This window comes from Triturus cristatus, chromosome 12, assembly GCF_964204655.1.
Source record: "Triturus cristatus chromosome 12, aTriCri1.1, whole genome shotgun sequence".
NCBI lineage: Eukaryota > Metazoa > Chordata > Amphibia > Caudata > Salamandridae > Triturus > Triturus cristatus.
In genome coordinates this window covers 213,212,226-213,226,792 of record NC_140595.1, presented here as the reverse complement: position 1 = coordinate 213,226,792, position 14,567 = coordinate 213,212,226, and the positions used below count along the sequence as shown (strand labels likewise).

Sequence of the window (14,567 nt, the reverse complement as noted above, 5' to 3'; positions counted from 1 at the left end):
CGATAATTTTATCGCCTTACTTGATAATATGCCCCATGGTTTTTTTGCAGTTGTAGCGCGAACCCGACTAGAAGGTATGGGAGGCCTTTACGTGAGCACCAGTTCTCCAGTTCTAAAGTGGCAGCTGGCGCGTTAACATTTTCCACTGAAGACTTCTGATGGCATTAGTTTTGCTCCTCGGCTCACTTTCTGAAAACCAGGTCCTCAACAAACAGCTCTTACCCTCTCTTTCCTCTCCTTTCCTTGATTTGTTCCTCTGTGAAATGGATCCAAAAAAGAAAGAAACAATTTGGCTGCAAATGTCGTCTTTTTCTGACAAGTTTCTATTCCAAACTGCAGCCTCTGTGTGGAGAGAAAAAAAAAGGTTCAAAACGCACAAAGTGGCCAGATTGGTTTTATTCACAACCAAACACATTGCGCCACTTTACAGAGTTTGCCAGTGAAACGCTACTTTTGTTTTCTCTTCTTTCTTTGAACACAAGTGTTCACTTCTCCTGCTCTAATGTTGCCCCTCTCCTCTCTCTTTCTTTGTCTTATTCCCTCTCTTTCTGTCTCTGTCTTAATGCTCCTCTCATGCTGAAAACTATGACTTCAACAAATGGCTCTTACCCCTCTTTCCTCTCCTTTCCTTTATTTGTTCCATTGTGCGATGAATTTTAAAAAAAGAAACACTTTGGCTGCAAATGTCGTCTTTTTCTGACATTTTTCTAATCCAAACAGCAGCCTCGGGATGGAGTGTGAAAAAAGGTTCAAAATACGAAACAAAAAACGAAATAAAGCAATACAGAGTGGTCACAAAGTTTGGTTTTATTCACAACCACACACATTAGCGCCACTTTACAGAGTTTGCCAGTGAAGTGCTATTTTCTTCTTTTGCTTTTAACAACATTGGGGGATATTCTCAATGAAGTGGCGGTGAGAGGCGTTAGCCTTCATGGCTTAACCCCTTCGGCGCTCATGACGGAACGGTTCCGTCATGAGCGTCGGTTGAGCTGTGCTCATGACGGAACCGTTCCGTCATGACCACGCCCGCGCAAGCAGCGCTCAGCACAGCGGGGGAATCCGCCCCGCATGGAAGGGGTTAACGCCTCTCCTAGCCACTTCGGAAACGCGAGGCTGAACCCTCTTCTCAAGAATGTGGTACAGCCTGGCATTTCCCCCTGTGATGGCGCTAAGTTTCACGACTTAGCGCCAACACAGGCAGCCTTGCACTAGAGTGCAAGGGTGTCTGCAAGCAGGGAGGTTTGTTTATATACAGGAAGGTGTCCCTTCCTGCACATAAACAAACCGAAAATGCCAGTTTGTAACTTAAATGTGTGCTGCTTCGTGCAGCACACATGAAAGTTACAAAACGGCATCTTAAAAAAAGGTTTGTTTATGTACAGGAAGGGACACCTTCCCGTACATGAACAAACCATGGCATTTTGCATTTTCCATGTGTGCTGCCAACGAGGAGAAATGAAGCATTTCTCCTCATTTCCCCAAATTAAGACCAGGATTTTTCTGGTCTTAAGTTCGGCGCTGCTACCTATTATCGCCGCCCTTGATAATAGGTGGCAGCGTCAATCACAATGGGTTTTGCGGTGGAACGCCCACCGCAACACCCACTGCACGCCCCTTTCACGCTAAATTTAGCGTGAAAGGGGCCTTATTCTCAAGGCAGCGTTAAGTCACTTAACGTGGCTTAAAGTCACGTTAAGTGGGTTAACGCTGCCTTGAGAATAAGGCGCTAACCCTATCGCCATGGGAAAGTCAGAAAAAGTGACGTTCCTGTGGCGATAGGGGCTTGAGAATATGCCCCATTGTTTTTCCTGGGTTGGGAAATGCACATTCCTGGAGGTGCAGCAATACCTTGTTGATGTGTAAAGTGGAAAACGTTTAATTTGATCCTTATCAGCGGTTTTCCTTATTTTAGATTATAAAATGAGTACCGCTGTTCTGGGTTTTTAAACCATACTGCTTACATTTTGCACTGATATAAGGAATGGACATTGAAACAGGTCCCTTCCGGCCCTATAGTGATATTCTTAACTTTTCAGCTAAAAACCCTCAATGATTTCTGAATAATAAGTGTAAAAGCGTTAAGGTAACTGTGTTGTTCCCGCTTACATTTCACATGCTACTTCCAGGATGTTGTTACTTTTTTTTTTTTAGCCAGCATATTATTCTTGTCTCCCCACCCTCAAAACCTATTTCAATTTTCTGATTTTACGGTGCTGTGAGGTCATACGAATGGTAATAGTGCTATTCAAATATCATCACTCCACTGCATATAAAAAAACAAAAGTATAAAACATTGTCATTTTCAACGCCAAGAGTTCTAAATTTGAAAAAATGCGAAACCAATTGCATTGCAAATGCTTGTTTATACGTCCACTCCAAACCAAAACACATGGGTAAAAATCATTGTCATTTACAACACCAATAGCTCTAACTCTCGCAAATACGAGACCTATTGCATTGCAAAAGCTTGTTTACTTTCTGCTCTGATTTGTCTCCATGAAAATATAATTACTAACGCTAGAATATAAAGTACACAAAAGGCAGAATTCAGATTTCAACTTTACACCTAAAGAGAATGTGCTAAGGGATGGTCCACTGAGTACAAGCACAACACAGTACAAAAGCAACCCTACAGTGACATCGCTATGGTAAAGCGCTATAATCCCTCATGAGTCCACTAATGGGGAATAATACCGAATTCCAGCTTCAAACGAATATGGTAGATTCTTAGGCTACCCCCCGCCTCCTCAAGTCAGTGACTGTCGGGTCAGCCTATAGTATCAATGCTCAGAAAGTTCTGTCCTCCCCTTGCCTTGTTCGGATGGCTTCACGGCCAGAGCAGTTATGTTTATCTTGGCAACTACACAGTTCAATCTCCAACAGTGTTTCTTACAGTCATTGCGAAACTGGAAAATGGCCCCGTCTCTCTTCCCATTGACCTTTGCAAGAGCTGATACTGGAGCAGTCATTCCAGGCAAGCAGTGGAGGTCACAAGTCGAACTGGCACTCATGCTGGTGTTGACAGACTGAATTCTGAAGATGGAGATGCCATGCCAAGAAGGCTTACCCTATGAAGCAGTGCACTCACTGGCACTGATCTTTCATGGTCGACCTCCACTCTGGCACAGCTACTGCACACCTCAGCTCTTCCGGGTAGTTCCCTTCTGACGAGGAGCCTCCAGCACTCAGCTCACAGGTATGCCCCACATTCTCCTCTGGGCAGAACATTGTGCCCTCTCTTGGCTCAGACCTGTACCATTTCCAAGAAAGATACTCGGCAGAACGTTGCAGTCTTTTGGGGGTGATGGTACCTCATCCCTTAGGAAGCTGGCAGGTAGACACTTCAGCTGTGGATCACAGTCATCCTCCACACTCTGGAGGGTGTAGCCTCCCTTGGCCTTGAGAAATCCTGGAACACTGAGTGAACCCTCTATCCTCTCTCTACAGAGTTATTCCAGGCACTCTTTGTAGATTCTGGGTATCTGCCCAAAAACGATTTCTAGAGAGTCCCGCCATTTGTTGAATTCACTACAGCGAAGTCACATATAGTTTTTATTCTTCGGGGGATAGCAGGGAGAAGGGTGGGTCTGGGAAGTGTTTACCCAAAACACTGGCAAACAAAATAGGGGATAGCATCCACTCTTGACAGTCAGCTAGCATTTGTAGCAACTCTGGGGGAACAAAAGGCAGGACATGTTCAGGGAACACCCTTGAACTTCAAAGACACCCTTGTCTCCTGTCTTCCTATATGTTTGGAGGATAGGGTGTTGAAAATAGCATGTGTGTAGCAACTAAAAGTGCATGAATAAGTTTTAGTTTAGTTTCCCACTTCCTGGTTAGCAATGAACACTTCCAGGGTATGAGTAGTAGTGCCAGTATTTAAGACCCATTCTACAGAAAGCAGGTGCCTGGCAACATGAGTTGTTACTGAGGTTCTCTCACTTTTACTTGAATTTGCACCCATATTCGTTCCCTTTGAGAATCCACGAGTCACACAGTGGAATCGTACTACAAATAAAAGTCAAAAGAAGTAGTACCGTAAGAACACGAGGGACATATTGCTCCAGAACGTGCAGTAGCTTGAAATGAGGTGAAATACTTAGGTAATTAAATATTTTGTTACTGGGTGGGGTGAGTTTTGAACAATACTCCCTTCGGGTACAGGAGTTGCGATGAGTATTCCTCATACGCGAGAGATGCATTAGTATGTGTTTCGCACTGCATCCTTTAACTATGTGATGAACATAGAGGTATATATAGCCTTTCACACACACCTCTCCCTGGCATACAGTTGGTAGTGGCATCAAAATCACTCAGTAAATGGACAGGTCAATGGGAGTTAACGAACGCCTACAGAAGAATACACCCACAGACTAGAGAATATTCATTTTATTCTCAGGTGCATAATCAGCATGCAAGGTTAGATAATATAGTATGGTCAAGCAAAATAGAACAACATCCCACACAACCACACTATGCTGATAAGACCATATTTAACCACAACCAACTAATGCTCAGCATCAGACAGGATACAATATGAAAGGTGATCCCTGAATGGAGTGTGCAAAGTCAAATGATAGGAGACCAGGAATTTTGTGAGACACTGCAAGAGCTTTTACTCCAAAAGAATGCAATTACGGCCTAAGCAGGAGGTCAGCTGAGGAGCATTTAAAATAGTCACATGAGGCATTGTATTGGATAAGTAGCTGGAAAAGAAAAATATTAAACTTGATGTTTAACATCACTTATTAAGTTACATTCCTAAAAGTTAATAAGTACAATACAGCTGAAAGGAGAGAATAATCACTGACTAAGAAGAATGTGCTACACTAGTAGAGAAGCTTGGAAGCCTAGATTAGTGAGAGTATCTGGAGAGAGCAAGCACAAAAAGGGGCAAAGCAGATTATTGGCCTGGCTCAAGAAGTCAGAGTTGAGAGGTACTTCATACTATACCTCAACTTTATGGGTCATTAAAACATAGAACACACAGACCTTGAAGACTACATAGCACCACTGAACCTGATGAAACTGACTCAAGACCAAAACGAGGCACGTGGCCTCCCCATCATTGAGCAAATAATTAAAGAAGCCATAAAAAAAATGGCCATAAAAAAAACGTCAGGATAGTGATGGGTTACCTATCGAATTTTAGCAGACGTCCATCGACATATTAGCATCTCACCTTGTACAGATGTACAGAGATGCAATAGAAAATTCCACTTCTCACCATCGACCTGCGAAGCGTTGTTTGAGTCCCTCCATGTCAGGATTAGGAAGACAGCTAGTACACCTCAAGGTGGGAATGGCGTGGAATGTTTGAAGGACAGGGTGTTGGAAATAGCATGTCTATAGTAACTAGACTGCATGAATATGTTTTAGTTCCCCACTTCCTGGTTAGCAATGAGCACTTCCAGGGTATGAGTAGTAGGACCAGTATTTAAGACACATTCTGCAGAAAGCAGATGCCTATCAACGTGTTGAGTTATTGCTGAGGTTCTCCCACTTCCACTTTCACTTGAATTTGCACACATATACGTTCCCATGCCTTTGCTATTTTCCTCCCTTCCCGGTTTTCCTCACTTTAGGCTTTGACTCCTCTCTGCCCTTGATTTTTGTAACTTGTCTTTTTGTTCTACCTCTAATTGTACTTTATTTCTCAGTGATTACCTTTATTTGTCCTGGAGTCCAGGGGTCTTTGCCTGGTACCCGGTCTGTCAAAGGCTCCCTCATCGCACCATCCACAAGAGAAAGGGGTAAGCCTTCCTTAACTACTGAGGAATAGGGGGTTACAATCAGAAGACAAGTTAAATGTAGCCATATAGCCATATACTTATTGTAACCCCCTTCCTAACTGTTGCTCTTCTCCTCCTTTTAGTTGGTTCCCTTATTCCTCTTGCTAAACAAGGAATCCTGAGAAGGAGGGCGTCCTCTGGCCTATATGAAATTGTCTTCTGCTGATGATGTGAAGGAATGACCGATTGGAACACATATTTTTCTTAAGCCCTAACATCCAAAAATACTGGTCTGACATCTGCAAGACGATAATGAATATTATGTCCAGAGGAAGTAATATGACTCTACCCCAATTCTTAGGTAAAATAATGCGCAAAGACCCATCGATAAGAAAACTAAACACTAGGCTGCTATACTAGTAATTGCCTCACAAAGAATATTAACTAACTGGAAATCTCTAGAACTTCCGAAATCCAATGTGCTATTCCCAGAGTGGAATATAACACCAAACACACGATACGTACAGCCAAGACAAAATCATTATAGTCACACTCTTAAATCGTTTCTAGAAAAAGGTACTATCTGCAGTACCCATACAGATGTATGTTAGAGGATGGACGTCAAAACCCCCATAACAAGCTGATGGATTCCTAACATTGTCAGACTTCAGCTTTCAGTTCCAACAACCCGCTTTAATCTATGTCCATTTTCACTTTTAGCCAAAATCATCTTATCACGCAAGTTCAGACACAATCCCACGCCTCTATGACTTCACGCAGTGTCCCTCTTAATCTTATTCATATCTATGTATCCTTATCATTACCCTGATCCTCACCATTAATTCAAGTGGGTCCCTTACCAGAAAAAGTTAATGAATTCCAGTGTGCTGCTAATAATCTTGAGTGCGTTTCTGAATGCCGCCCAACTGATGGGCAGCCAACCAGCAGAGCAGTTCGGATCTGTACTCCAGAGCGTGCACTGAATATCTTGAGCAGAAATCAGCAATGCCTAGTGTTAACCATTATTCCTGCTACTTTTGCTTTTAAATTCCTTAGTTCCGGTTGCCCTTTTAACAATCTAGCTAGTCATGACATTTTTCCTGCTCTACTAAATGAAAAGTGACAACCCTAAACATTATTTTGTCGCATATGAACTGGATTAACTTGCGTGTCCTAGATTCCAGTGCTGGTTTTCTACCCACTAGGAATGATGGCGAGCTGACAGTAAACAGTACACAGGTAGCAGTGGCCCGGTCTGTGGATGCCATCTTAGTTTACCATCCTTATTCATCCCTTTGCTCCCTCCAGCATTGCCTCCGCAAGGGTAATGTATGTCTAGACATTTAGTGCCACAGAACAACGCTACACTAACACAGACACATCATCTTGTTGTGGAGAAGTTTGTGTATCACACACATCAAAGATGACAGAAATAAAGGTTCTCAAGGCCCTAGGAGCAATGTCCAAGAGCCTCAAAGTGACCCTCCAGCCACTGGCCACCCTGTTAGCAGAGGATCAGATCTACTCTTCTGGTAGTCTGTAGTGGCAACTGGAAAACCAAGGAAAATGTAAGTAGCCAAACAAGATCCCTACCTACTCTAAACCTCCAGTAAGAAGATCCCACAGATGCGATTGAGTCATACAGCCATCCTCTTGTACTCTTCAAGGCTTACCTGTCACAGTTACCCCACACACCACTCCCTTCTCACACATTATGTAGCCATTGAAGCACAACAGCTATTCTTTTGCTATCCATTGTTATTTACTATTGACGTCTCAAACTGATTCCTACATGTTTTTACCTCTTTGCAAAGTCAGAGGTTTGAAGCCATTCACTCCTTTTAAAGTGTTGTGTAGCAAAGTCACATTCTCCTATAAAAAGAAGCTTTCCTCCTGCTGGCTGATGGGTTCTTGCTACATGCTTCCTGCAATCTGCAAACCCTAATTACCAATTCTGGCGTCACTCACTCCACCAAGCCATAGTCCCGTAAGCCATTTCCCGTCAGACCTGTGAACACTTGCTATTGCGTCTTGGGTCCACAAAAACTGTGGCAATATTTAAACAATCTATCGAATTTGTCATTACAAACCTTTTCCCACTCCTGCCTTCCTTCTGTCAGAGAGCAGAATTATAAAACTGAATATTTGACTGTATTTAAAAATGCTCTCACATTTTATGTAGACGCTCTACTCCCATGCCCATCATTTTTAAGTGTAAGCACCGGTGTTACACAAACATATGTATTTTCTTTATTGTTGTTACCTATGCATGCACTATAAATGTGAAGTGTTTATGTTGAAGTGTGGGGGGAGTTCTGGGGTCTGTTTCATTCTGGAACTCTGAGAGAGGCAGTTACCTGAGGACGTCATCGCTTTCAGTCCTGTTTGTATTGTGCTGAAAGAATACAAATATTTCTTTTCTCACAAAACTACAGTCTGGATTTACCAATGACTACGAGGATAGGGTGGGGACATCTGCTGATGACATTGCTGTGGAAGGTTCTTTAAAAGATAATTCTGTACCTTCTAGGGTCAAAAGAAATGGTAGGGTTGTTTTACCTCTAGCTAGGATCATTTAATGAGTTATTGGTTATTCTGTACAGTTTGTAAAGGGTGAAATTGTGTAAAGTATATATGTTTTTTTAAATTGTTGTTACCATATGCATGTGCTATAAATGCGAAGTGTTTATCTTCAAGTGGTGTGGGAATTCTGGGATCTGTTCTGGGACTCACAGAGGCAGTTACCAGAGGACGGTATCGCTTTCAGTCCTGTGTTGAATGAATAAATATATTTTTATAAAATTACAGTCTGGATTTAACAATAGGGTTGCCGAATGCAATACAATTATGCACCTCACAATATCATGCTGTGCTGAGCCTGCTCACTCCAAACCCAGACAAAGCCAATACAGACATGAGTTGCACAGCTCAGAATCTTCACAGAATCAAACACAAATGTGACAGGTGTTCTCCATCAATATGTGTAATGCACGCAAATGTTTAGTTTGCTTGAGCTGAAATACTCCATGCTATGCAATCAGCATCTTTATATAGGCTATCCTTTCCTGACATCCTCATCCATGTTCCTTGGTAGCACCACCGTCAAAAGGCGTAGATCAGGCTCAGTGTTGGTGTCCCTAAGGATTTCCCATCTTTGTTGCCCTCATCCCACTCCTTCCTTTCCTCTAACTCTAAAGCAAAATGCAGCACTGTCTTATGTATATTTAAGACTCGGCAGCATGCTGAGGTGGCTGTGCGGGTGACCAAAGATTCTACATGCATAGCCGGGTCTAATTGCACATGAGGTGTGTTACAAACAATAAAGTACAGTACCTCAGGCTTTTAGAGGTTCAGCATTAGGGACTGGAGTACCATCCAGTGACGAAGAGCCGTAACACAGTAAGATATGCGTTAAGTGGAGAGAGAGAGGTGGGAATGGAACAAATATTTGGGTTTCATCTGTGGGAAGATGATACAAGGATCAAACGGGGAATGATCTGAAGGGGAGATGGTGTAGAGCGATAAAAGAAGAGTTACCAAGACGGATCCACAAGGATGTGGGTGTGGATAGTCTGCAGCCTCAACCTACAGTACACAGAATGTTAGATGGTAGAAGGAGAGCCACTCTAGAGTGGAGTTAGAAACTCCTAGTGTTATGCAGGAGGTAAGTAAGGTAGGATGATCCCAGTGTTAAATGCAGCCATTAGGTAAAGGAGCTGATGTACTGAACTTAGCTACAAGTGAAAGGGCAGTTTCAGTAGAGGATGGTCGTTGAAATCCAGATTAGAGGGGATTAAATAGCTTATTTTCTGAAGGGTACTGTGTAAGGCGATTGAAGACCAGTCACTCCAGATTTTTAGAAAGAAAGGTAAAAAGAGATACTGGATAACAGATGTCGTTATTGGTCCTTGGTCCTTTTTAAAAAAAAACACATTTTTTTAGCAAGGGTAGGTTTACATCTCATTTGAAACATTTAGGATAGGTACCAACAACTAGGGAGTGAATAAGAAGAGTTGTTAATGTGAGAACAACTTTGGGATGAAAGATTGAGGGGTTTGATACTCTGTGGACTGAAACGATCAGATGGAGAAGTGGAGGTATTAGCAAATTGTATTATTGTGACAAATTCTGGATGTGAAGATGGATAGAGTTGTGACAGATGGGCAGAGCTTGGTTGAGTAGTTATTGGTGTATTAAAAGACGGTGTTGGTTCAGTAAGTAGCAAGCATAGCTCTATTAGCCGTCATTGTGTTTGCTCAGAAGTGTACTGCACGGTACATCAAAGCAAAGCTGAAACTGGTGACATGTCTTGAAAGCCAAAGACTTCTTAACTGCCAAGGAAAGTATTGGAACCACTGTCTGTCCTGGAGCATAAATTGTTTGCTGGCGATCAGGCACAATGGCACCATGGTCCAAGAGTGTGAGAGCCCACTGCATCCCAATGATAGCTGTCTTTAATAAAGCTACCAGGGCTTGTGGGGCACATTTTCCTTGCTTGCACTGAGGCTCATGTCAGAATTGTTAAGCCACTGGCAGTGATGCGCTCAAATGAGAATGAGATGAACGCGTACCTGCCAATAGAACCGGTCCAGGCAGGAGACTCGCAGTTTTTCAAGCAACAAAAGGCTTTATTTTAGGTGCTTCCTGCCTAAAATCGCCTCTGTATCAATATAAGCCAATGGGGAAAATACATTCTTACAGTTAAATTTTCAATGTCACACATGCTAGTTTGAAAATAGTGGCATGTATGTATGAAAGGTATGACGAATGGTGCTCGCATGATATGTATATTATCAAAATGACCCATATTTAAACGTAAAGGAAGAAAAAGCGTTGTAAAAAATCAACAAAGAGTACGGTCATGGTAAAAGTCCTAAAAAAGAGAAGTGGGGGACTAGCCAAGTTAGGCAGTATGCAGGTGACATCATAGCGCGTGACATCACATAGTATGTGGCATCACAACCCATCACCTCTAACATAACAAGAAGTGACATCAGATCCTAAGACCTCACACATTTGTTTATCAGGTCTATCATGAGCACATTTGAGTGCATTATAATATCTAACAAATTTGATTTTGTGTCAGGGTTGTGCCAAAAAATGTGACGCATGCCCAACACAAAATCTGGACCTCAACGTATACATTTATTTTTTAAAAATCTGTCAAAAACAAATTAGCAAAAAAGAGAAACGTGGTAGTAAATCTGTTCTGCTAATTGGTTGCAAAGTCTGCATTTTAAAATATCTTTTGGGGTTAAGGCACCTGCTGCAGAGATCTTTGTGTGCCCAGTAAAAAGCAAGGAACAATAATAATGGTAAGATAACTCTGGAGGTTAATGTGCTTGCTGGAGAGATCTGTCTTTTGTCTGTGCCCAGTTTTGAATCAAAGTAGATAGAGGGTTAATAAGTCTCCTGCAAAGCACATCATGTAACAGGCAGATTACATATTTTTATTTTATGAAGATGGGTAATTGGATTACTGCTTTTAACACACAGATCCTTTGGTTACCTGCAGTTCTTAAATTGTAATCCTTCTAATATATCGCAGTGAGCTCTGAACTACGTGACTCCTGCACCCTGTAATCCTCCCTGTTTTATGTAACACATCCTGTACATTGATTTACACATATATGACTTAGTGTCAATGTATAATAATGTGTACATGTGATGTAAAACGCCCTGACACGCAAAAATGGGATGAGTAGTAGTATAAAATAAATACAACTAAATAGTAGTGTTTAAACAGTTATTTGTGTAAATACCGGGACAGACTCACACATCTGACTTTCTTACAGTGCATGCGCATGTTTTCTACATAGGGCCTGAACAGGGTCAAAAGCATGCCTCTCCTCAATATTCGTTAAGTAATAACAAGCTGTGAGCCTTTGTTTCCCCGCCATTGCATTTGCAGTTAGGTGTGAGGTTCCCGATATGTTCCAACCAGGATACTCTATGAAAAGGAGGCCTGATGGCTCCTTAACTTCGGTCCTTGTTTTGGCTCAGCTGGAAGTTAATTTAACTAAGTCCCCTCGCCTGCACTTGATGCTCGGAATGAAAGCAGAAGATGAGCAGGGACTTCTGAAGGTGTCCCGGTGTCTGAACATTACACCGGGACAAGTTCAGTATATTTATGTGGGGCCCAACCTCAAGGCTAGGGAGAAGGCGTCCACCCTGAGAAAACCATCTACCCGCGTGTAACCTCCCGAGTACAGTTGAAGGTTCACCTTTTTTAATATAAAAACTTAAATTAAGAATTGGAAGCAGAACAAATCCAAAGAGTTTGCTAAACTGTCAAAAATAATTTATAAAATGGAAATACCGAAGAGCAGGGTTTGGTATGGTGCTATCTACATCCGGTCTATTCAAGCACCACCAACGTTTGGCCCCCTCAACGCCAATACCAAGCGAGATTTACAAACTCTCGCGCCCCGAGTTTACGCAGCCTGTTCCACTTACCGATGCGCGCGGAGCGTGGCGTGCGTCTCGGCGTCGCGAACAGCTCAGATGCCGTGCTCCTGAGCTCCAGGAACGGCCTTGCATTTATACAGAGCGGCCGCTGTGACGCGTGGTGGGGTACCGGTAATAGGGGAGATGAGGCTCGGGTCACCGAGGACCTTCTGTAAGCCATCACACTTCATTTCCTGCCTTAATTGCGCGCATCTCGATCTTCTGCGTACACCTGCAAATCCCTGACCCCGCACGCGAACCTCTTGAAAAGGGTACCGTTCTGCTATACAAACAATCAATCGCAGGGGAACCGGATGCGCGGTTTTTGAGGCGCAAGCGGCCCTTTATTCTTTGTTTCTTGTTTGTGGTTTGACATGTTCGATCAGTGTTCAGATGGTAAATTCCTGCACTCAAAGGATGAGAAGTCATTTAGGGGCTCATTTATGGGGAAGTCGCGCAGCACAGCAAGTCACCTTGCTGTGCTGCACTACCTGACAGGGAAAGCACAGGAATACGCCGTATTTAAGACAATACGGTGCATTAAGGCAATACGGCGCATTCCTGTCTTTTCCCTTTTGGGTGCAAGAGTGCCTGCGCTGCATTGAGGATTGGTTTTTTTTGCAGGTAGACACACCTTCCTGCAAAAAAACAATACTGGGAGGCATATTCCTCTTTCTGTGTGTGCTGCAGAATGCAGCTTGCATAGCAAGAGGAAGAAACAAGGAGAAATAGAGATTTTTTCTCCTCGTTACGCATCCCCTGGGAAGGTGTAAGATTTTGGTACATCCCCTAGTTTACTAGTTCATGTGAATCTGGAGATTCATCAAAATCCATGAGAGTTGTGTGGGAATACCCACTCATCGCCTTTCCAGGGCAGAGTAACACAACCCAGCAACCAACGTTGCGTTACTCCAGATTTTTGGAGCCCCTCAGAGCCATCCAAAGTGGCTTCATAAATCTGCTTTAAGGTTTGCGTCGCTCTTGTTCCATATTGCATGGAGCAAGAGTGATGTAAATGGCTTCATGAATAGACCCCTTATTGTTTTAATACATTTTGTTTTCTATATTTTTCCGGTGTTTTCTCATAATGGTTGAGATTTGCCTGACTAAGGGACAACATCCAGATGAAAACCACCTCGTGTTTATTATGTTTTAATACGAGTTTGTGATTGTTAACTTCTATTAAAAACACATAGATTCCTCCGTGAGTTTCTGCATTCAGGCCATTCTGTACCGAATTAGAGATTAAACCCTGAGCCATAGAGCAGGAAATTGCGTTGCCACTATTCCACTAAATATAAGGGTTGTGAAAGTCAATCAATCCACAATCTTTATTCGGTTTCTTTCACAAAAACCATAAAAGAACACGAGAAAGGTACAGATAAAAACATTCTCGGATAAAAAGCATGCCAATTAAAATGGTGTCCAAGACTATATACAAATAAATTAACTTCACACCATGATTCAAAAAGCACTTTCCCCACCTCATCATTTACTGAACGAGCGCACATTTTTTGGAGGGAGGAAGTGACGGTAAGAAGGGTAGAAGATTCATTTACCAGGTTTACTTGAAAAATGGGGACTAAATGAGATTATTTTATGCTCACTGCCCCACTAGCAGCCCTAGATCCCCAGCCGAACCAGTAGAGTAAACCAAAGCACTTTAACTGCTACAGTAAGTGAGCCAATTGCTCCATCTCCTCTACTAGCCTAACCTGTGTTGTTGGGTCTCTACGTCTCATCTTCTCTAGGTCTCTCAACTCCTGTCCCTGCTGAACCGCATCTTGAATTAGTACCTGGTTGCCGCTCTGACTCTTTTTTTACAGTGACCACGGGGGCACTGGTTGAAAAGCTTCCACTCAACACAATCATGCAGTGCAACTGTTCTCTTTCAATTTTTGTAATCGTATTTCAGATATCACTTCTATGGCACTGTCTGCAAGTGGGGTTTGCTTCTATTGGCTTCCCCATAGAAAGGCCTTTAAAAATGGGGTCACGGTAAGAGAATTTCCCACACAGACAATCAGGCAGTATTACAGATGTATGTGATTGAGAAGTACACTGTATTTTGTTCATTCTTAAATGCACATCACGCAAAGGTGAATAAATAGAATACGTTTTCTTTAGTATTTCGGTATACTACTCGCCAAGAATGCACTAACTCGATGCCGCTTTAAATTTGCCAGTATAGGGTAAATCAAAGTTCAAATAAGCTCTGTTTGGGGAGATGAAAGGGAAGAAAATAGCATAGTCCTATTAAAATCCTTGAAAAGTATTACCATAAAAGGACTGTTACTCTCATTCAGTATCAGTAGAAAGTTTCACCATTGGGTATCTTCTCCCTACCACCATTTAATTCCTTGGGAGCTCTTAGTGGGATGGAGA

At 42.5% G+C, this 14,567-nt stretch overlaps 1 protein-coding gene and 1 long non-coding RNA gene across 3 annotated transcripts in view; one reads left to right on the top strand and one right to left on the bottom strand.

Moving 5' to 3' along the window:
- Positions 1-12,233, bottom strand: part of AGRP (agouti related neuropeptide) — a 72,774-nt gene extending 60,541 nt beyond the window's left edge. Inside the window, exons 1-2 of one of the 2 annotated variants that reach the window (XM_085636785.1) lie at positions 12,192-12,233; positions 223-342 (exon numbers count right to left, since the gene is read on the bottom strand). The gene's annotated coding sequence lies outside the window, so the exon portion shown is untranslated. Of the gene's footprint in view, positions 1-222; positions 343-12,054; positions 12,124-12,191 lie in introns of those variants that run through there. The other variant, XM_085636786.1, reaches the window with a different exon arrangement.
- The window catches only part of LOC146773101 (uncharacterized), a 131,418-nt gene that overhangs the window by 93,130 nt on the left and 23,721 nt on the right, over positions 1-14,567 (top strand). The window lies entirely within an intron of this gene.